Genomic DNA, 24,913 nt, shown 5'->3' on the forward strand with positions numbered 1-24,913 from the left:
ACAAGTGTCTAAAAATATAAATCCGTCATTTTAAAATAAAAATATTACATACACACTGGAAAAGAACTTCACAAGTGTGAATTTTTTTGTAAAACTGCCATTATGGCAGTTTTACATTATGCTATTTTCATGCTAGGCAAGAGCCATGCAAGACAGATCACGCCACTGCGCATGCCCACGCGCTATTTCCATGCAATTCCTGTGCTAGACGAAAAATTAAAACATGTTCTATTTTTCATGCTATTTTGGTGCAAGTTGTTGTCAAAATTCATGTTGCCAACCTAACAAAATTTATTACAGTTATACAGTTACAGCTTAGACAAGGAAAAAAGAGAGGACGGGTAACACTCATTTAAAACACACGTTCTAAAAGTGAAGCCAGTTTTTGGTTTGTTTGTCACCAGAAACATGGCGGTCACGTCAAAAATAACAATGGGTTGCCAGTGGTGGGTGTTCGTTGAAGGTTAAAATTTCATAAAAAATAAAGTAAATCATCATCTAAAATTCGTAATAAAACATATGTATGTATTGAAACATATGTACGTAATATGAGCAACTTAATAAAACATTTACCGTACACAAATTCTTCATTTTAAATACATTTCATGTTTTTATTTTAAATACTCAATGCATAACAATACCCCAAAGATACGTCGATGATCAAAATCTCTGGTGTCAGTTTGGCTTCACTTTTGGTCATAGGATTACTCGTCCTCTCTCTTTCCTTGTCTAAGAGTTACAGACAGTAAAAGAAAAACATAACCTTATCTTTTTTCTGAATTAAGTGGATTAATCTTTTCCAGGAGCTTAAGGAAAGTGCACTCGTCCATTCTAAGAAAGTTTTTCAAACTTTGCAGGTCGCTAGCATCCAAGAACTCTTGGGGCAACCTCAAATTTCTCAGTCCTGCATTCAACCAGTGGCGGCTCGTCAGAGGAGGCAAGGGAGGCTCAGCCTCCCCATAAATTTTTTACACACTCTACACTGTTTTGTTTATCATGAATCGCGAACTCTCACTATTAGGTATACAACGTGTAAATTCCATATTATCACTAATTATCCATACGTACGGAGCATTAGCATTAGAACGCATGATCGCGTCTCAGTTTTATTACATATTATTGTAGGCAGGACCCTGGGTTATCCCGAGATGCATGAACGGAGCACGGAGCCGAGAAGCCCAACAGTCTCCGTTGCTATTGCTCCGTGCAGCGCAGCAGGCGTTTAAGGAGACCCGGTTTCCTAACAGTGGCGTCTACGGTGCCATCACACGCTGCCCGGAGATATACCAAGGGAGGCAGAATAGCTTATCGGCTCCGTTGCGTGGTTGCGTGCGTCTCGAGACAACGAATTTTAGGGTCCTGACTAAAAATACATAATGAAAAATCTAAAAGTGCGAATTTTGTTATGAAATTTGGTATGTGGGGTTATAATAATATTTGGAACAACTTGCTCAAATAACTTTTTCCGATAACTCAAAGCAAAATATCGGTAATTTATGGTGTTTTTGAATTCGCGCAGTAGGCCGCGTTTAGAATTAAAAAAATTCAGTTGAGTATCTTAAAAAATTTGAAGCTTCATTATGTATGGACTGCAAAACTTCAAATCTGTATTTATTTTGATATGCGAGGTATCTATTTACAAATAGATGGAATTGTTAACAAATAAACGACACAAACTTTGGTATTAAACTTTTACAATTAGACTAACTATTTTTAAAATGATATGATATCATAAAATTATGAATTAGGATGATATTATGAAATGGCGCATTTTTTTGCTAGTGCAAATTTGTCTAGATATTTTACAGTTAGGTATAGCCTCCCCTATTGTAAAAATCACGAGCCGCCACTGCATTCAACCAAGGTTTGACCCAGTATTTTCGAGGTTTTCTGTTCTTTTTATTTGTCATCATTGTTGCTATAACAGCAACATTTAGTAACAACAATGTTTTCTTTACTTCTGTTGACATCCTTTACCTTTGTGTTTTTATAAATTGTATAATAATTATATTGTTTATTTAAGTTTACATCAGTATTTATATACAATAAAATAACCTCAAATATTGAAATATTTCTTCTGTTGGCAACAATAAAAGTCGTATCTAAAATTGCACAGAAATAGCTCCGATGTAAAAAGGCCATGCTAGGCAAGAGATGTGCCATGCAAGACGGACTTGCATAGCATGGGACTTGCATAGCCTTGATGTAAAGTCCGCTTAAACATTTGTCTTACACACAGATGTTGACATTTGAGGGTACCTACACAGTGTTAAAAAACAAGTGTGACATTTGTTTTGAGCAGATTTCTCAGGAATATATCTAAAAAATCTTGTATGGCAAAAACTGTCGTGTGGAATCACCAAGGAAATAGAAAAAGAAGAAGTCCCAATTTGGAGAAGATCAATTATGGACCATAGAGGTATATATTAACATAGAGGGAGCCTACCTTCCGCGCTTCCTGACGACAAGATCTCATGGACTGGTTTGCAGCATCTCTTTCTAACACATTGTATCGAAAATCTATGATGACATTCAGTGTGAATGGCTGCGTTCACCAGAAATAATCGGTTTAAGTTTCAACTAAACAGCTATGTTGCAGCGCTTTAAAACTACGTTTAGTCTGGTGAATGGTATTTTTCCGTTTGACACTTTCATAGTTGGTTTTTTTTTTGTGTTCCCACCTGTTCTATGTATCAACCTAACCTAAAACGAGATTCGTTGTTTTTGTTGATTTATTATACTTATCGTTCAACGATAAATTGGACGTACCTTAAACAAATTTAATTCAAAAATGGATAATATACTACCTTTATTGATGTTTGATAATGAAATGAACAAGAAATAATTTTTGGTGCTGCTGGCTGTGCTGGACTTGGCAGAGCAGAACCATTGGATGACCCACCATAAATAAATAATAATTATCACGTAAATATGAATTATGTCGAAAATATTGTTCCTTAATACACAGATTTACAATTTCGTGAGCATATACAATTATGTATCTCCTAAGATTCAATTACTTTATAATTAAAACCATTGTAAAATAAATATTTTCAAATAATCGCGCCATTACAATATATTTCTTAAACACGTTCAATATTGAAGCGATACAAATACTACGTTCAATAAAATGGCGACCGCTTCGTCAACACGTTGAAGTTTAGCCTAAATTGACATGACGTTCACCCGAAAAATCTTAAACAGTTTCAGAGCGCTGACGTAGCGCACTGGTCTGGTGAACGCACCCAATATACGCACGGAAGAGGAGGACAACTGTAGCAGCTTTACTATGCGTAAGAGTGAAACAGCACTAATCCAAATAAAAAAGATGGTGTCGTCACTTCGCTCTGAATGACACTCTCTCTATGCTAATATATAACTCTATGTTATGGACGATATCAGGGGTCAAGGAAAGTCTTGAAACGAAGTGAAGGCTTTATCCCAAAATAGGACTCACTGACGAGTTTTAATCGAAGCTCTACGCTCCACTTAAGAGTTCAAGAAGTGTGAAATAATTTCTTGTTAAGAGTTTGACACAGCGTATCATTTGAAACGCAGTATACATAAACGCATAACAAGAGAACTATTAAAAAATCTATCAAGAAAAGCCATAGTTAAGCTGGCACACCTAATAAATGCTGCTTTTAGATTGAGATATGTTCCCAGACTCTGCAAAGTAGCCAAAATCATTATAGTCTAAGAGCTAGTGAACCTTTTGACTAACGGTCGTCCTGTAAGGCTAAAAATTTGTAGAGTGATAATTCATAGCACACCAAAGCTAAAAACCATGACCTGGCAGGCCTCAGCGGTGCACGTGTATCTACCATGTGAATCGAAAAGTGCAAATTTAGGGGGTAAAATAAACTTTCTCCTGTAAGGTTTAAATTTAAGTATGTGTTTGAGTAAGTCATTTAGAAGAAATGTGTACAATGACAGGCGATTCTGAAGAGCATAAGACCTTGCCAGGCGAGGGGAAAGATTAGGGGTTTTTATTAAAATTATTCTTTTTGCATCGAACAAATTTTTTTTAGGCTTTTTGAATCATTCCAAACAGAAAAGGTCCTTAGTTATTTTTCTCTTAAGTTAATAGTTTTTGTTATATAAGCGATTGAAAATTTTGAAAATTGCGAAATCGGCCATTTTTAACCCAAATCGGACATTTATCTAAAAATTTCAATATTGGCAAGGTACGCAGATATTCCTTAAACATTGATTGATGAAATCCCGAAGAGTTTTTTGCAATAAAATAACGAAAACCGCTTTGTTTTTTTAATTGCTAATCAAGCGGGCGCTACACTGTAGTATAATTGAGGACGTTTGAGCTTACATAAATTCATTATCTCGAGAATGGGCAAATTTGAAGAGAAATCCTCAGACAGGTCGATTTTTATTTTTGAATTAGGACTTTTTGGTATATATATAATACTAGTGACGTCATCCATCTGGGCGTGATGACGTAATCGATTATTTTTTTAAATAAGAGTAGGTGTTGTGTGATAGCTCATTTGAAAGGTTATTTAATTCTCTATTCAGTAATATACACATTAACATAATTATTTATACAGGGTGTACAAAAAATTTTTTTCTTCTATTTGTCAAATTTATTCAAAGTTAATTTAATAAAAAAAATTTTTTGTACACCCTGTATAAATAATTATGTTATTGTTTATATTAGTGAATAGAGAATTAAATAACCTTTCAAATGAGCTATCACACAACCCCTACTCTCATTTAAAAAAATCATCGATTACGTCATCACGCTCTGATGGATGACGTCACTAGTATTATATATATGCCAAAAAGTCCTAATTTAAAAATAAAAATCGACCTGTCTGAAGATTGCTCTTGAAATTTGCCAATTCTCGAGATAATGAATTTATGCCAACTCAAACGTCCTCACTTATACTACAGTGAAGCGTCCGCTTGATTAGCAATTAAAAAACAAAGGGGTTTCCGATATTGTATTGCAAAAAACTCTTTGGGATTTCATCAATCAATGTTTAAAGAATATCTACCTACCTTGGCAACTTTGAGATTTTTAGATAAATATCCGATTTGGGGTTAAAAATGGTCGATTTCGCAATTTTCAAAATTTTCAATCGCTTATATAACAAAAACTATTAACTTAAGAGAAAAATCACCAAAGACCTTTTCTGTTTGGAATGATTCAAAAAACTTAAAAAAAAATTGTTCGATGCAAAAAAAATAAATTTAGGAAAAACTCCTAATCTTTCCCCTCGCCTGGCAAGGTCTTATGCTCTTCAGAATCGCCTGTCATTTTACACATTTCTTTTAAATGACTTACTCAAACACATACTTAAATTTAAACCTTACAGGAGAAAGTTTATTTTACCCCCTAAATTTGCACTTTTCGATTCACCTGGTAGATACACGTGCACCGCTGAGGCCTGCCAGGTCATGGTTTTTAGCTTTGGTGTGCTATGAATTATCACTCTACAAATTTCTAGCCTTACAGGACGACCGTTAGTCAAAAGGTTCACTAGCTCTTAGACTATTATGATCGCCAAACCAGGTAAAATTCCTAATGAAGCGACATCCTATCGACCAATATCGCTCCTTCATCACTTCGGTATTTTAAAAACTGGGAGAATTTATTATTGTACAACTCGGCATTAATCGACCAAAAATCGATACTTTCATAACATCCAAACAGTCAACGTATGACGTGAGACCGCGTATTTTAAATTTAAGAAATATTTTCCAAAAATTTAATATTTCTAAACTAGACATTACGCTTTCGAGGTGTGAACAGTTTCTGTTTTGCAGCAGTTAAAGTTTGCCACTAGTTTAGGGTCCTAACCTAGCTAACAACCGCCGGTGTTGTTGCTTAAGTGTTTGCATATAGGTAAGTTGAGCATTTTTGCTTATATTTTTTTTAAGCGGCTTTCTTTTATGCTATTTTGCTTGCTCTTTTTATTTCTTTTTGCTTTCTAGTTATTAATACTTCATTGACTGGTTTTTTCTTACAATGAGTGAGGAAAAGGGGGGCTCAGTCCCCCCTTATCCTGATACTTCTTCTCCGGCTAAAATTGCAATGACTAATAATTCCGAAAAAAATCAAAATCAGACTTCCGACAATAATTCTCAGGATGAAAAAAAGGTTAATACATACTCCGAAAAAGATCATGGACCTTTTGTAGTATATCTTGAATCTACAAATATACCGAATATAAAAATTGGCACATTCAATACAATTAAAATAGCTCGAGATATATTCAACCTCAAACTTAATGACGTTAAAAAATAGATAGTAAAGGACTCAATAGAGTTTCAGTTGAATTTGCCAATTTTCACTCGGCTAATATGCTACTTAAGAACACTCAACTTCTAAATCAGGGATACAAGATATATATACCTTTTAACTTCGTAACCTGCAAAGGTATCGTCAGACAAATTGATACAGATATTGATGAAAAAGAACTTCTTCGGTGTTGCGATACAGGAAATGACATTGAAATTTTACATATAAAAAGATTAAATAGAAGAGTAATTAAAGATGGAGTAACTTCTTATGAACCCACAGGTACGACACTATTTACATTTCGAGGCGTTCTTATGCCCAAAACTGTGTTTTTTTATGGCATACCAAGACTAGTGGACACATATATTGCCCCAGTGACACAATGCTATAACTGTCTTAGATTTGGCCACACAAAAACAAACTGTAAAGGGAAAGAAATATGTTTTAATTGCGGGGAAAACAAACATGAAGACGTATGCATGACAAAATGTTTTTACTGCAAGGACTCTCACAAATCTATTGACAAGAGCTGCCCAGAATATACAAGGCAAAAGAATATTAAAGAACTGATGGCGTATGAAAATTTGACATTTTTTGAGGCAAGTGAAGCCATTCCAAAATCATACATATCAAATAAAAAATTTATTTATAACCCGAGAGATTTTCCAAATTTTAAAAATAACAGCAGGCCATTAGAAAATACTCCAAGTACCAGTACAAATAATTCTAACACCATAGAACCATTGCAACGAAGAACAAACAATTTTAGATCATCTACAGTAAAACGTTCCTTTCAACAGGTGGTTCTGAACTCCGACAACAAACGGAGAGTCGTGCAAAAACGTCAAGATAAGCAACCAAATGAAAAAAGTACATATACACAGCAATTAAGACCAGAAAAGCCAACCTCTTCCCCCACTAGCTCATTTTCTCGTTCAGAACCTTTCAAATCAAGAACCTCGGCTAATTTATCACAAAACTCCAATCAAGCCTGGCAATCCAGTGCATCGCAAAACTTTCAAAATATTGATACCTTTTCTTCAAATGGCTTTTTAAACTCATGCCTAAATTTTATTAGTAATACATCATCAGAAAACTTAAATTTACTTAAAAACCATTTATTTTCCCGATTAAACGTAGAGTCCTATATGGACCAAGAGGATAAATCTGATTCTGATTTTAATTAATTAAACATATCAAATCACATAATCATGAATTCAAAAAAGAAATTAAAAATTATTCAGTGGAATATTAGAAGTATTAAATCAAACAGGGAAAACATAACGAACTTAATTTTCAAAGAAGACCCTGACATAATTGCTATTAATGAAATTTGGCTTAAACAAGATTTTAATTTTTCTTTGAAGTATTATAATGTTGTCAGACAGGACAGAGATGACGGATATGGTGGAGTAGCTACTTGTATCAAGAAATCTATTATTTTTTCTACAATTCAGAAGTACAACTCAGACCAAATCCAATACATAACAACAAAAATTGGTAACTTATACATAATAAACATTTACTCCAATACAAATAATGCCATAACTCTTCCTTTCTTGAGCTCAACAATAGAAAACATACCTACAGAAAACTTAATTATACTAGGTGATCTGAACTCTCACCATCCCCTATGGGATAAATGTCCTACCAATAAGGGAGGAAGAAATATTTATGATTTTATTTTTGATAAAGAATTAATTATCCTAAATGATGGGTCAGCAACATTGTTTCAACCTCCTAATAATAATCTTAGCGCTGTAGATCTAGCCATAGCAAGTAATAATATGGCTCTATGTTCTACTTGGGGTGTCATACAAGATTGTGGAAATAGCAACCATTTCCCCACCTTTGTCATAATAAACAACTGTGAGTTTAACAAAAATGATAGCATCTATACACAAACATACAAAATGAGAAATATTAAAAGAGCAGACTGGTATACATTCCACACTGGGATGATAACAGGAATGCTTGATTTACCGGTAAACTCTAATTACAATGAGTTTTTGGAGGTAGTTAATCAAGTAGCAGATAACTCAATTCCCTATAAAAACTGTAGAACACAGGGTAAACCTTCAAATCCGTGGTGGGATGAAGAATGTTCACTTTGGATTAAAAGCCGCAAACAGGCAATTCAAAACTTTAAACAATCTGTTTCCTTAGAGAACTATATAAACGCTAAACGTATAATCGCCCAAACTAAACGAAACCTCAGAATTAAAAAAAGAAATAAATTCATAAACTTCTGTGAATCATTAAATAAGGAATCTAACACTACCTATGTCTGGAACAAAGTTAAAAAATTCTCAAATAACAAAAATTACGGCCAGACATTTCATAACCCCGCAGATAACATTAAAACAGAAATTCTACAGAACATGTCTGCAGTTTTTATTGATCCAAATTTTGAGCTTGACGATATAAACGAGCAAGTTTCCCCTTTTACAATCTGGGAACTTAACAATGCTGTAAATAATAAAAAAAATTCGGCACCAGGTATGGACGACATTCCTTACCTTATGATAAAACATCTACCACTACAAGCTAAACATTTTCTGTTGAATATCTACAATAATTGTCTAAATGGTGACAACCTGCCTGAAGATTGGAAAAACCATAATGTTATAAATATCTTAAAGCCACACAAAAATCCACTCTTGGCCAGTAGTTTCAGACCAATAGTTTTATCCTCATGTGTGCTTAAAACATTAGAAATATTAATCAAGAATCGCCTAGATTGGTCCTTAGAACATAACTGTTCATTCACCAACCACCAGACAGGTTTTAGAAAAGGAAGAGGCACTGCTGACAACTTGACCCTCCTTCATTCCACAATTGTGGAAGCCTTTGAATCCTCCCAATCGGTTTTGGCCATCTTTCTTGATATCAAAGCAGCATATGATAATGTCAATATATACAAACTTTATAGCAAACTAAAACTTCGAAATATTCCATCTGCAATAAATAATATTGTGTTCAAAATTTTACAGAACAGACTTTTATATTCAAGATCTAATGATGGTGACTTTTTGGGACCTTTCATGGCAACTAAGGGGCTACCTCAAGGTTCTCCCTTAAGTACCATTTTGTTTAATATTTATATAGCAGAATTGTTTTGTATTAGCAATAATGAAGTTAAAATATGTGGATATGCAGACGACTTGGTTTTGTATATTAAGGGATATGATATCCAAAGCATGGTAAGTAAAATAAACAAAGAATTGGAAAACACATTACACTGGCTTGCAGAACATGACTTGTCCTTATCCAAAGACAAATGTGAAGCTGTATGGTTCACAAAGGGTAGGCGAAGAGATAATCTAACAGAAATCAAAATCAACAACACAGCCATTCCTCTAAAAAATGAAGTGAAATTTCTAGGCATAATTTTTCATAAGCATCTATCATGGGACTTACATGTTGACAATATTATACTCAAGGCAAAGAAAAATATTAACATCCTACGTGCAATATGTAGAGTCTGGTGGGGAGCTGACCCACGAACACTCCTAATGGTTTTTAATGCCTTGATCAGATCTCACCTCGATTATGGTTCCTTCCTATTCAACCCAATATCACAAAAATGCAACAACAAACTCAATGCAGTATTTTTTGAGGGACTTAAGATATGTTTGGGGTGCATGAAGTCTACACCAAATTTGGCAATCTTGGCAGAGTCTGCCCAAATGGACCTAGAACATAGAAGATTATTGTTAGCCTCTAAATTTTTAAGTAAAATCATCATTATTGAGAATCATCCCATAATATTACTCCTAATTGAAATACGTAAAAGACTTATAAACAAACCTAATTTTTACACAAGGCATAATGTACCATACTTGGTTTCGGCATTAGAATATTTTTTTCCATATTTTAAAAAAATATACAAAAGCCCAAATTTTCCATGCTATGAATTAGACTATGATACACTAATGAATCCACTTCCAATTCTAAATTGTAATATCAAAAAATATGACCCGATGATTAAAGAAAAATTCCTTATGACTACTGAACAATATGGGAAAGACCATACCTTTATATATACTGATGCCTCAAAAAACAAAGAAAGGGTAGGTTTTGGGATATGCATCCCGAGTATTGATTATAATTTCTCCTCAAGACTTCCTGGAGCTCTAAGCATAAGCAAAGCAGAGAGTATAGCAATACATCAAGCGGTGGAAGTCGCAACTACAAAACATCTAAAGAAAGCTATAATATTTTCTGATTCGCTCAATGCAATAACCAATATTAAAACATGTAACATATCTGCTTCAGCAGATATAAGGGCCCTAAAAACAAAGAAACTTATATCTTCAGCCAATGAGAATGGTACCAAAATTCTCCTTTCCTGGATACCTGGACACTCTAATATATTTGGTAACACCCAGGCTGACATACTGGCAAAAATAGGAAGAGACCTGAATGTACCCATGGAAGTACAACTGAATTCCCAGGATGCCCTATCAATCATCAAAGGAAAAATTACAAAAGAGTACCAAGAAAAATGGAAATCTTTAGTCCAGAAGAAGACTTCGCAATACAAAACAATTCAAGACTTCTTTCCTACAAAACCTTGGTATTCAAATTTTCCATATAGAAATAGAAGACACACTACCACCATCATTAGAATGCGCACAGGCCATTGTTTAACAAAACAACATCTGTATGAAATGAATATAAAAGATAATCCTTTTTGTGAATGTGGTCGTCTCGAGGATCTAAACCACATCTTTTTTGAATGCCCGATTAATGTGATTCCTAATTTTGATATATACACAAAATTTATTTCCATGAACTTCAAAACACCGCTCTCTATATATAATATTCTAAGTTCTTTAACGGAAGAATCAGTCAATGTAATTATGCGTTTTCTTGCAATTAACCAAATAAGCTTATAAACTGCAATGCGTTTTCTAGCAATTAACAAAATAAGCTTACAAATTGCAAGGCTCAACTGTTTATATGTATCCGTGTTATATTATGTTGCTATTTGTCATTTATGTTTTAATTTTTAATCATACTGAACCTGACCCAATTAATCTCATTTAATTATAATCATCACACCTCATCAAAAGCTTCCTTACAAAGTCAGCGATTTTGGTATGGCTTAGAGCCAGACTACGTCAAGATCGCTTATAAATCGTGCTGGTAATCGCCTTGCAGCGAAACCAAAAACAAAAAAGAAGAAGAAGAAGAAGAACGTATGACGTATCGATACCATAGAGGTATATATTAACATAGAGGGAGCGTACTCGGCTGTTTCTCTATGCAGACGACACGACTCTGCTCTCAACTACCTCTCGATACAACCCAAGACTCCTCTTCAGAAGAGCACAGGCTCTGTTGGACGGTGTCGGCGAATGGTGTTGTAAGTGGAGAGTCACGCTCAACGCGAACAAAACAACAACAATTGTGTTTCGCGCCCCTACTGTGTCAAATAGAATCATTCGCAATGAAGACGACCAATATCCTCTGAGTTTGTTGGGAGAAAGGCTTGTTGTTAGCCCGACTGTGAACTATTTGGGAGTACTGTTTACCAGGACTCTCAACTGGGACGCAGATCTAAAGGCAACTTTAGATAGGGTAAGGAACAGGGCCAGACTTCTCAACGCTCTCTCGGGAAAAATTGGCAAGACACACAAGAAGACTCTCATTCACACTTACAAGACCTTTATTCGACCCGTCATGGAGTACAAATCATGTATCTACTCTCTTTGCTCAAGACAAAAACAAGAGAGGTTGTTGAGGACGGAGCGCAGAGTCTTGCGTAGATGTAACTATGAGCACTGGCGATATCCCTCAAACGAAATCCATAACATCTCGAACATCCCCAAAATCACCGAGAGAATAAACTCTCTGAACAGGAACTTCACAATCAAAGTAATCAACGGCCCCCCTTCCGACACACAAGAATCTCTCAAATGTTCCTGTTCATCTTCCGGCCACGTACTCTACCGAAAGCCCAAACGCAAAAAGATTCACGTACCGTCCGCTCTAATGCAAACATGCATTGACGAACTCCCGGTAGAGTACGAAAACATCCTTGAGGCTACCCCGTTAGCCTTCCGTACCCACCTCTAACATTTCCTCTTCCTTACCCCGAACAGGGAGAAGTTGGTTTTTTGCGGTTTCCCAACTTCATTGCACAATTATACCTGTTCGTCCCAAGAAAATAGCCGCAACTATTTTCTCCACTCGAACGCTCACTGTCCACGCTGCGCTCAAAGCCACCTCCTGACCGCCGACGAGGGACGCAGGTTCGCCTGTCGTTGTACAATGGTTTCTAGGGAGCTTGGTCGAAAGCAAAGCACGGACAGTACACGTAAATGTCTATGGAACCAACAACAATCCATCAAACTTTCTTCTCTGTTGACTTCTGGCCTTCTGGACAACACCGTCTGGCATAACCCAGGATCCAAGAACACCAGGACACGGCGCTTGCCCCGGTGTGGTTTTCGGACTGTTTGCTTTGCTGCCAACACAATACATTCACCTCAAACCCTGAAGAGGACAAAATCCTAAACGGGGAAGCACATTGAACGCATTTCTTCTAAACATTATCTAGACAAGCAAATCAAACAATGTGGCATGGCATGGAGCGTACCTTCCGCGCTTCCTGACGACAAGATCTCAGGGGACTGGTTTGCTGCATCTCCTTCTAACACATTGTATCGAGAATCTATAATGACATTCAGTGTGAATATAGGCACGGAAGAGGAGGATAACTGTAGGAGCTTTACTATGCGTAAGAGTGAAACAGCACTAATCCAAATAAAAAAGATGGTGTCGTCACTTCGCTCTGAATGACACTCTCTATGCTAATATTTAACTCTATGATCGATACCATATGGCAATCCAAACCACGTGATTTTTAATGACAGGACGTATGGCAGGCAATTCAGCGTTGCCAGAGTTGTTAAAATTGTACCAATTTGATACAATTAACAACCAAACTTTTGATACTAAAGTCTCCTAAAGTAAAAACCTAAAATTTTGTGACATAAGAAATTTGCTTCAAATAATATTAAACGACGCTTTTTTAAGTTTTTGTACAAAATGTGTTGGTTTAGTACTTTGTGTCACTATTCCAGTCATTCCGGTGCATTTACAAACATTTCTCTGGCAACACTGCACACGAGCGATTTTATTGGATACTTTATTTAAATTAAAATTTCAAATTTAAGATACAATGTGGTATTACTAAGTACCTAAAATAATAAAATATATATTACCCCGATGATTTTACCTAAAATCTATTTTAGGGATGCTCAATATTATTTTTTATTAAACTTATAAAACATAAAATTTGTTAACCTAGCTTTCTTCAATCTTCCAAATTACTTAGTTAAAACTTTTTAACTACTTATTAAAGTTTATTGACGTAAGCAATATTTGTTACTATGTCACAGAAGTATTTAGCAATACCTACATGGACATAAAATACGAAAATTACTTTAAAATACTAAAATAACACTATTGGGATAAACCGTAATCGTACCCCCTCCTAACTGCCAAAGTGTCATGGCCGCCGTCGGGACCTATTGTGCTGACATTTACAATGTTTACATATAGAAAAGTTTGTTTTTTTCTGCTTATAATGCCGTTTTCTAAAGATATTAGTGAACAAAATCGATTTGCTAACAATATTTAATATATTTTAAATGTGCTAAAATTGGATTCAACAGCAAAAGTCGCATAAATAACATATAAATAACGAATTTGTTCACCTATTACAAATGGGGTTATGTGGTTGTAACTGTTTATTTTGGGAATAAAATGAAAATGATCAATTAAACGACTGGAAAACTGTAAGTATTACAATTAAAACATGTTTATCCTATCACAAGAGTTCACTTCATTTTAAGAAAGCTAATTATTATTATACAATAGACATTTATAAACTGCCATGTACTTTTAAGGTTACTTTTGATCTGTTTTCAAAGCTTATGATAATGTTACCTCTTTATTAATTAGATTTGCCAACAAAAGATGCATGATTAAGGCCAAATGCAATTCCTTTGCTAAAGTCATAAAAAAAGTACCAATACAGTTAAAAAAATTATTTTAAAAAGGTCTCTCAAAAGACATGAAAATATACAACAACTCAAAAAACTAGAGAATGTAAAGAAAGCCAGGTTATTGGAAATGGAATTCCTGTTTAATTGAAAGCCAGTAAACTATCCAAGACTTTTCAGAATCAAATGTTTCAACTTGTAAAAGGATTCTTCTGACATTTTTAGTAAAAACCAGATTATCCTCAAGAAAAATTCTGTTTTAAGTGAAACTCAAAGTCATATGTATAAATATAATTTTGTGAATGTGTCATCTTTGAATGAAACAAATTTTTTACCTAAACAAATAAATGTATGTTTGGATCTAATTAAAAACAATGCTGAATCAAGTACAGTAGAAATACAATCCTTTGAACTTCTAAATGTGATTGTTAAAAGTGTCGAGATAGCTACTGCATAGGGATTCGAAAGGGATAGACTTGTTATGAACGCACTTGATCATGTACTTCTTACTGTTATAAAGTTGAAACAAAACTTATTTTATGCTTTTTTATCAGTCACTTTTAATTGTGTATCAACTTTACGTGGTACATCGTGCAAAAATTGCTAAAATGCAAACATTATATTCATTTTCTGTGTTACATTGGATACTATGATTGAATGTCTTCCTCTTTTAGATAGTGAAGTGAAGAACATCTTGAAGTTCCAATGATGTTTCAAGATGAGATAAATCGAAATAATGGTTGTATGTTAGAAGGACAGAGAATACGAAGAAATGTTATTACTGCATACTTAGTGTAGTGAAATACAAACTTCAAACATTATAATATATTTTTTTATTTCAAACATTTCATATGATTATGAAAGAACATCTTCCTCTTTAAAACAATGAAGAAGTGAAGAACATAATAAAGTTCCAACGAAAATGATTCCAGATGAGGAAAATCGAAATAATGGTTGTATGTTACGTGTATAGAGAATACGAAGAAATGTTATTGCTGCAAACTTAGTGTAGTGAATTAAAAACTTATTGTCAAATACAAATCAATTTATTTCATACTTTTATAATATATAGTGGTACAATTTTATATGTGTTCAAATAAAAATATTAATAAATAAAATACAATAAACACAAATCATGTATATCTTACAATGAATTACAAAATCAAAAATTAATTACAAAAATATCAAAATAAATCTAAAATATTAAAAAGTAACCCATAATTTTTATAGTACCTACATACTTTGGTTGGTACTCTAATAATTTGGAAATCCATTAAAGTTTGTAGATGGAAATTGCAGGTATCTAAAAAATATATAAAGTAACTCAACAATCTCTTTTCAATTAGGGTTGCAGTTGATAAAGATGAATGACCCTTGCTCGGGAAATCAAATGTATCTAAAAAAATTAAGTAACAGCTTTCTAATAAAACAATCTTAAGGCTGTATGACACTATGCATTTTCTTGTATCATTTCTAATATCGTTTCTGATATCGTTTCTTGTATACATTTTCTTGTATCATTTCTTGCACGTGACTGGTCGAAATTTTGTTTGTCACCCTGTCACGTTACATTGGTATGGTACTTATGGTAGTACTGTGTCTACAGCTGATTTTAAGGATTTTATAAAATTTATAAACTTTTAAAAACAAATATTTTAATGTTATAATAACTAGAATTTTTACGTTGACTGTTGATTATTTGTGTTTTTTATTTTGTTTTGATATTTGTGCTAAAATATTTGCATTATAATTATCTTCAGTTTGATCCAAATTGGAACTATTGTATTTTCCTCTATTAAAAAATTATGCAATATGAAACCCAAAGTTATTCTAAATATATGGTTATTAGTAGAACAGTAGTCCATACCAAACGGTATATTAAGTATCAATAAAATATTTATAAATAATACCTACAAAACACAAATAAATTCATCAAGACATAAATCATATGATCTCATTTTCAGCCGCCATTATGACATTTAGAAGTTTTACCAGCAGGTTTTACGTTTTTGCTCTTTGCGCAGAAATTGGCGCAGTTATTGTACAAGAATCTGTGCCTGACACAAATTCTTGTATCGTTTCTGATATCGTTTCTTGTATCTGTGTATGACACTATACATTTTTTTGACATATCAGAAACGATATTAGAAATGATACAAGAAAATGCATAGTGTCATACAGCCTTTAGCACTAAACGGAAACAAAGATACTGGTAAGTATTAAAACATTTTTTGAAAAATCTTTCTGAAAGTGAAAATAAAGACTACTCTCTATGGGAACAACTAAAACTGGGTATGCTTTACAAAAAAATGTATCCAGAACAAACTTCTTCTCTATAAGGCAATACTACTACAAGTCTGGATGTACAGGATTTAATTCTGGGGAACTGCCAGTAACACAAATATGCAAAGACTACAAAGATTCCAATCCAAAGTCTTTCATGATGTCCGATTTTTTTAGTACCACTACCAAATATCACGCTAAACTTAAAATTCTTACAATGAAGATAGCTAAAGCTTGAGTACACATAGATAGATCCAACCAAATAAATAAAAACAATTAATGTATGTAAAATGTATGTTAGTCTTCTTCCACTTACAGAAGATATTTTCAGTTGTTTGTGCCACTGTGAACTTAAGATCTCTAATATTAACCGATGATAAATTTATGAAAACTGATTTTAAATATTAAAAACTTTCAGAGATATTTCAATTTTCGAAACATCTTATAAAAGAGTGAAAAATATTCAGAGACACCTTACAGCCATAAACCAGTAAAACTAAAATATTTAATGTTTTTGTATAAATTAATATTAATATTTATGAACTTTTTAAATATATCTTTAAAAATTTTATGATAAATAAAATGTTTTTGAGTAAAGGCAATATTTTTTTTGTATGGTAATAGAAAAGATTAATATTTGAAATCATATACAGCATCACATTTTATAAATTATAATCTTTTTATTATAAAAATAGTAATACAGTGTGTCTACGGATGGGGTGCCCAAGAGGAAAAACTTTTTTATTTTCAATTTTAGCGAAAAATGTCATTCTTGATAAAAAGTTTTGCTTGTTCTAAAACCCCATAAAATGAACTAAAATTCAAGTTTTTCAAATCCTGCTTATTTTTATAGCCAATTTTATGTAAATCCCTTTAAATTTTTGCACTAAGTTCGAAATTGTAACAATAATAACTTGGGAGAACAACCCTTTCACTTCTCTGGATTACGAAGCCAGACTTTGTCGTTCTCCTTGAATCATCCAATTATTTATTAATTAAATAATTATTAATACAACAATTTTAATAATGAAATTTATCACAAGATAAATTCTTTATTGATAGCTTAACATTGTCAAAAAAATTGACAATTCGCAAATTATTTATCGAAATTGATAGTTACTAAGCTACATTGTGGCTTGGCAACACTAGATTATTGTTAAGATTTAAAACTTAGTGCAAAAATTTACATAAAATAGGGATTTACATAAAGTTGGCTACAAAATTAAGCAGGATTTAAAAAACTTGAATTTTATTTCGTTTTATGGGGTTTTAGAACAAGCAAAACTTTTTATCAATAATGACATTTTTCGCTAAAATTGAAAATAAAAAAGTTTTTCCTCTTGGGCACCCCAACCGTGGACACACTGTATATAATTATAATACTAAAATCACAATAAAGATGCACTAGAAAGAAACAAACACAAGACATGATGAATGTTATGAGGAGCACTCACAAATCATGATTTACAAAGTTTATACATTGTAAATCATGATTCGGGAGTGCTATTTGTATCATTCAACATGTCTTGGGTTGTTTATTTCTGGTGCATCTTTATTGTGAGTTTAGTATAAGAGAATTACAAGTTTTATGTTAAATCTTCTGAATCAAATTTTTGTTAGGTATCATGTCACTCTTACTAATTTTATCCCATAAACACTTTGAAATAATACATTTTTTAGTTCCATGACTGTTATCAATTGTTGGATATCATATTGGCTACCATATTCGCTATTGTGGCTTTATTGACAGCAGCTCTAACTAATGATGATGGAGTCGATTTTCCATACTATGGTCTTAGATTGTTCAGCTATGATTGTGAGATTCTACCAGAACCACATTTACCTTGGATCTTTCTCTGAATTATCAAATGCAAAAGTTCATATTTTTTAGGGTGTTTCATACCTAAGTATTATTGACCTAAGTATTCCAGCTTGTGTCTCTTTAGTCAAATGGAAATTATTATATGAAACTCTACAAGAACACATTCATATTATAATCAATTAAGTATATTAATTTTAATCACAAATGTTTATTGGTTGAGAGAGTGACTTTTTTACTTATGCTCAATCAAATATTTTTACTATTTTCTGTTAGTTTTTTAATAGTTATTTATGATATAAGTGTTAAAAGTACACATTTAAGGCACGCATGTGAAAGTCTGCAATTCACATGAGTGCCTTAAAAATGTACTTTTTAACACACATATCATACAATATTTTTTCTGCAAACGTAATTACAGAATAATATCTACAAAAACTTTTTTCTACAACCGTGTTAAAAATTCAATTTTTAGCACTCCATAAGAGCATTAAAAATGCTACTTTAAGGCACAAGTGCTTTAAAATTTTTATGGCACTGCAATTCGTATTGACAGTATAGACAATTTTGATGTAATGTCACAAAAATATAAAAATGGAATGTCGGTCAAGTTCAAGTAAAAGTTTTTGTAGATTACTGTACAAAATTACGGTACCTGTAATTACGTTTGTAGAAAAAATATTGTATGATATGCATGTTAAAAAGTACATTTTTAAGGCACTCATGTGAATTGCAGAACTCGCTATCGCTCATTCTGCAAACTTTCACATGAGTGCCTTAAACGTGTACTTTTAACACTTATATCATAAATAACTATTACTTGAACTGACATTCCATTTTTATATTTTTTTGACATTACATCAAAATTGCCTATACAGTCAATACGAACTGCAGTGCCATAAAAATTTTATAGCACTAGTGCCTTAAGGTAGCGTTTTTAACGCTTGTATAGAGTGCTGAAAGTTGCATTTTTAACACGGTTGTAGAAAAAATAAATTTTATGTATATTTTATCTAAAAAAGTATTTAAGCACTTAAATATTTTTTCAAAAATAGAATATTTTTATGAACTTCTTTAATTCTTTTTTATTTTAACTTTAATGCAATCTGTTATCATTATAACAATATGACAGATATAAAAAATGACACAGTGGGAACTACACTCAGGGGTGAGAATTCTTTACATATTTATATTAATTTAGTCTACATTACCATATTTCTGACTTTTTTACAAATTAGTAACTACTATCTACTTCCCAGTGGTGTAGAGATCTGTAACTTTTCTTAACCCTCTAGTGCCCTAGTTTGCCTCAAGGTGGACCATAATAAAAATTTCCATGCTTACTATTTAAGTATTTTATAGCTGCAATACTGAAACCAGCCTCTGGACTAGATCAGATAAGCATCCAGCTTTTAAAAGTTTGGGTGATCAGACAGATTTTTACCCTATAATTTTCAGTTTAGCATGATATTTGGTAGTGGTACTAAAAACATCGGACATCATAAACGACTTCGGATTAGAATCTTAATAGTTTTTGCATATTTGTATTACTGGCAGTTCCCCAGATTTAAATCCTGTACATCCAGACTTGTCGTAGTATTGCCTTATAGAGAAGAAGTTTGTTCTGGATACATTTTTTTGTAAAGCATGCCCAGTTTTAGTTGTTCCCATAGAGAGTAGTCTTTATTTTCACTTTCAGAAAGATTTTTCAAAAAATGTTTTAATACTTACCAGTATCTTTGTTTCCGTTTAGTGCTAAGATTGTTTTGTTAGAAAGCTGTTACTTAATTTTTTTTTAGATACATTTGATTTCCCGAGCAAGGGTCATCTTTATCAACTGCTACCCTAATTAAAAAGAGATTGTTGAGTTACTTTATATTATTATATTTTTTAGATACCTGCAATTTCCATCTACAGACTTTAATGGATCTCCAAATTATTAGAGTACCAACCAAAGTATGTAGGTACTATAAAAATTATATGTAACTTTTTAATATTTTAGATTTATTTTGATATTTTTGTAATTAATTTTTGATTTTGTAATTCATTGTAAGATATACATGATTTGTGTTTATTGTATTTTATTTATTAATATTTTTATTTGAACACATATAAAATTATATCACTATATATTATAAAAGTATGAAATACATTGATTTGTATTTGACAATAAGTTTTTAATTCACTACACTAAGTTTGCAGCAATAACATTTCTTCGTATTCTCTATACACGTAACATACAACCATTATTTCGATTTTCCTCATCTGGAATCATTTTCGTTGGAACTTTATTATGTTCTTCACTTCTTCATTGTTTTAAAAAGAAAGATGTTCTTTCATAATCATATGAAATGTTTGAAATCAAAAAATATATTATAATGTTTGAAGTTTGTATTTCACTACACTAAGTATGCAGCAATAACATTTCTTCGTATTCTCTGTCCTTCTAACATACAACCATTATTTCGATTTATCTCATCTTGAAACATCATTGGAACTTCAAGATGTTCTTCACTTCACTATCTAAAAGAGGAAGACATTCAATCATACTATCCAATGTAACACAGAAAATAAATATAATGTTTGCATTTTTAGCAATTTTTGCACGATGTACCACGTAAAGTTGATACACAATTAAAAGTGACTGATAAAAAAGCATAAAATAAGTTTTGTTTCAACTTTATAACAGTAAGAAGTACATGATCAAGTGCGTTCATAACAAGTCTATCCCTTTCGAATCCCTATGCAGTAGCTATTTCGACACTTTCAACAATCACATTTAGAAGTTCAAAGGATTGTATTTCTGTAACTGTACTTGATTCAGCATTGTTTTTAATTAGATCCATACATTTAATTGTTTAGGTAAAAAAATTGTTTCATTCAAAGATGACACATCCACAAATATGACTTTGAGTCTCACTTAAACAGAATTTTTCTTGAGGATAATCTGGTTTTTACTAAAAATGTCAGAAGAATCGTTTTTACAAGTTGACACATTTGATTCTGAAAAGTCTTGGATAGTTTACTGGCTTCCAATTAAACAGGAATTCCATTTCCAATAACCTGGCTTTCTTTACATTCTCTAGTTTTTTGAGTTGTTGTATATTTTCATGTCTTTTGAGAGACCTTTTTAAAATAATTTTTTTAACTGTATTGGTACTTTTTTTATGACTTTAGCAAAGGAATTGCATTTGGCCTTAATCATGCATGTTTTGTTGGCAAATCTAATTAATAAAGAGGTAACATTTAATCATAAGCTTTGAAAACAGATCAAAAGTAACCTTAAAAGTACATGGCAGTTTATAAATGTCTATTGTATAATAATAATTAGCTTTCTTAAAATGAAGTGAACTCTTTTGATAGGATAAACATGTTTTAATTGTAATACTTACAGTTTTCCAGTCGTTTAATTGATCATTTTCATTTTATTCCCAAAATAAACAGTTACAACCACATAACCCCATTTGTAATAGGTGAACAAATTCGTTATTTATATGTTATTTATGCGACTTTTGCTGTTGAATCCAATTTTAGCACATTTAAAATATATTAAATATTGTTAGCAAATCGATTTTGTTCACTAATATCTTTAGAAAACGGTATTATAAGCAGAAAAAAACAAACTTTTCTATATGTAAACATTGTAAATGTCAGCACAATAGGTCCCGACGGCGGCCATGACACTTTGGCAGTTAGGAGGGGGTACGATTACGGTTTATCCCAATACTATCATATGCCTTCAATGTATTGCATGCCAATCGCCAGACATATTGGAATAGTTTGACAGATCGTTGGATTCCCTAATATAAATTTGTTTTTTGGGTGTAAACAAAACTTAAATTGGTACTTGATTACTTGATAAAAATAAAATAGAAATTTTACATAATAATTGGTACATAATAAAATTTGTGTGTTTTTGGTCTTGGTAAATCAAATTTAATAATATGGAAGTAAAACAAGAAACTAATGAGAAAACTTGTAAAATAGAAAATGAGACATGTGGCGGTAGTGATCCTTTGGATGCTTTCAAAATTGAAATTACAGAAGAACCCAAGAGAGAACCCGCATATGACACATTTGATTATTTAGACTTTCCTGTAAACACTGAAGTAGAACAAGATGAATATAAATTTACACCATTTGAGGAAAAGCAAACAACTGAAGAAAGTAAGTAAATAACATTGATTATTAATATAATCCATCCAATGGCACTACAGCCCAAACCGGGTCTTAGACGCCTTTTGGTCTTCCCATCTCTTTTTTGGTTTTCTAATAGGTGTTTTTCCTTGCAGCGTTTAGTAATTTTCTGGATTCTATTCTCATGCATGCAGACCACGTTCCCTGCCCACCATAATCTCTGCAGTTTAGTTTATTGTGCTGGAGCTGGTTCGCTATATTGTTCGTATATTTCTTATACCTAATTTGGCAGTTGTTATTTTTACTTATTGAAGCCTAGTATCCTACGTAATATTTGTGTTTCAAACATGTCTAATGCATTGGCAGATTTCTTGCCATTTGAATATGTGGCTCATCATGAAATAGGCTTTATTTGCCAGCATAAACCTTTTATTTATTTCCTGTTCTTCTTCATTGCTTGTGATCAGGTCCATTCCTAAGTACGTGAATATATTCATGTGTTCTATATCATCTATAAAGAGCTGCTACTACTCTGGTCTATTTGATCTGGTTTGTATGGGTAGTTTTCTGCCCTCCTAAGCTAAATTGATGTAACTCAATATTTTGCCATATTTGCGTAAAAGGTTGTGTAGGGTGTTTATACTGATACGCAGCAGATTTACTAAGCAAAACAGATGTATCTCGCATTGTTGAAGCAGCTTCATGCAAGTTACATCTGTTTCGCTTAGTAAATTTGATGCATATTTGTATAAACACCCCATTACACAACCTATTACGCAAATATGGCAAAATGAGTTATGCCATTTTGGCTTAGGAGGGCAGTTTTGTCTTATTTGTATTTATTGTTAGCCCTAAAACTTCTGAACTCTGTTTTAACTCAATGTAGGTTTCTTCCGCCGCACTCATTGTTCTGCTCATTATGTTTATATCATCTGTGTATGCTGCTAATTGGCAAATTTGTTTGTAAGCATGTTATTTCTACTCACCCTCAACCATCTAATAACGTAACTGAAAAATTTGTATAAAATGAGTTACTTTGGTTTTCACTTTAGAATAAGTGCATCGGCACCGATTAAACAGCGGTTATAGTTGGGACAGCCTTCTGGAAACCTTCCGGAAATTTTCCCAGCTGCAACTGCTCTTTAATAGGTGCTGATACACTTATTCTAAAGCGAAAACCGAAGTAACTCATGTTATACAAATTTTTCAGTTATGAGGTCCTGCCTTTCTGCCATCGATATTCAAGAACAAGATTGAAAAGCGTTGTAGCCAGTTCCTTGCCCTGTTGTTTCAATCCTTGCGTTATCATAAACACATCAGTGATCTGTCCTTGAATACATACATGTGCTTCTGTTTCTGCCATTGTAATTTGCACTAGTCCTATTAATTTTGATGGTATACCAAATTCTTGCAACAATATATTAGGTAGAATTGTTCTATCTATTGAAACACAGGCTTGCTTAAAATCTAGAAAGAGATTGTAAACAACCATGTCATTAATAATAAAAAGTGATAACAAATTAATTGTGTTTATGTTTCATTTTGGTTCAGAGATATCAATCATCCCCTTACGTATGTTTGTCCCTAGGCCCTCGATCATTGCTGATGATCTCCAGATCATCTCTGATGAGGTCTGGAAAGACTGAAACATACTTAAGGGGACGGTTGATCATCTCTGAATCGAAACGAAACATAATATGTCTTTTATTTTCTCAGTTTACTCATATTGTGAGTACACGGAACGAACTTTCATTGGAATTTTTTCCTAGACGAATGAATGGGTTATGACTTGTCATTGCAAGTGTAAATGCACACAATAACATGTTATTTTGTATGGAGAGTGTTAGACAAAATCGTATAGCAAATAATTCTAAATAATATAGTTTTTGTTTTACATAAAAATGTGTTTTAGTAAGCAATTTTGGAAATAGTATTTGTACAATCCAGTAAAATCCATGAATATTGATTCTTTCATACTGTACTTGACATGCATATATTTTAAGGTACTAGTACACTTTAGAAGGCCAAAAATAAGCATTTTTCAAGATTTTTTTTCTCAGAACCTTTATTAGAAATGAACATAAAGCTTTTTACATATTAATATCTAACTCTTAGAAAATAAAAAAAATATATCTTTTTTCATTTATGCACGTACACTAATATTGTAGGGGGCGCCAAAGTCGAGGCCTCGAAAAAAAGTAGTTCCGATGGCGGACAGTTAATCTCAGGATTGGGATCTCTGCAACAAAAAAATCGTACGGTATTTGAAAAAGGAATGTTTCTTACGTGACAATTTACCACCGTTAGTGAAAAACTCCGCAAAAAAAAGATATTACGGAAATTTGAAAAAATTTTGTGAAAAAATCGCCCGTTTTTCTTTAGTTTTTCATGGTT

The 24,913-nt window shown here is 32.7% G+C and overlaps 2 long non-coding RNA genes across 2 annotated transcripts; one reads left to right on the forward strand and one right to left on the reverse strand.

Annotated features, from left to right (window-relative positions):
* The first annotated feature begins 13,757 nt into the window (after nucleotides 1-13,757).
* On the forward strand, nucleotides 13,758-15,413 carry LOC114329311 (uncharacterized). Its single transcript, XR_003652309.2, has 2 exons — nucleotides 13,758-14,073; nucleotides 14,955-15,413. It is a non-coding gene; the product is annotated as an uncharacterized LOC114329311 (long non-coding RNA).
* A 5,342-nt stretch (nucleotides 15,414-20,755) lies between these two features.
* LOC126888003 (uncharacterized) lies at nucleotides 20,756-22,090 on the reverse strand. The gene is made up of 2 exons (XR_007699338.1): nucleotides 21,775-22,090; nucleotides 20,756-20,905 (listed from the first exon to the last, which is right to left on the reverse strand). It is a non-coding gene; the product is annotated as an uncharacterized LOC126888003 (long non-coding RNA).
* Nucleotides 22,091-24,913: the final 2,823 nt, after the last annotated feature.

The sequence above is a fragment of the Diabrotica virgifera genome, chromosome 7, assembly GCF_917563875.1.
Source record: "Diabrotica virgifera virgifera chromosome 7, PGI_DIABVI_V3a".
In the NCBI taxonomy this organism is placed as follows: domain Eukaryota; kingdom Metazoa; phylum Arthropoda; class Insecta; order Coleoptera; family Chrysomelidae; genus Diabrotica; species Diabrotica virgifera.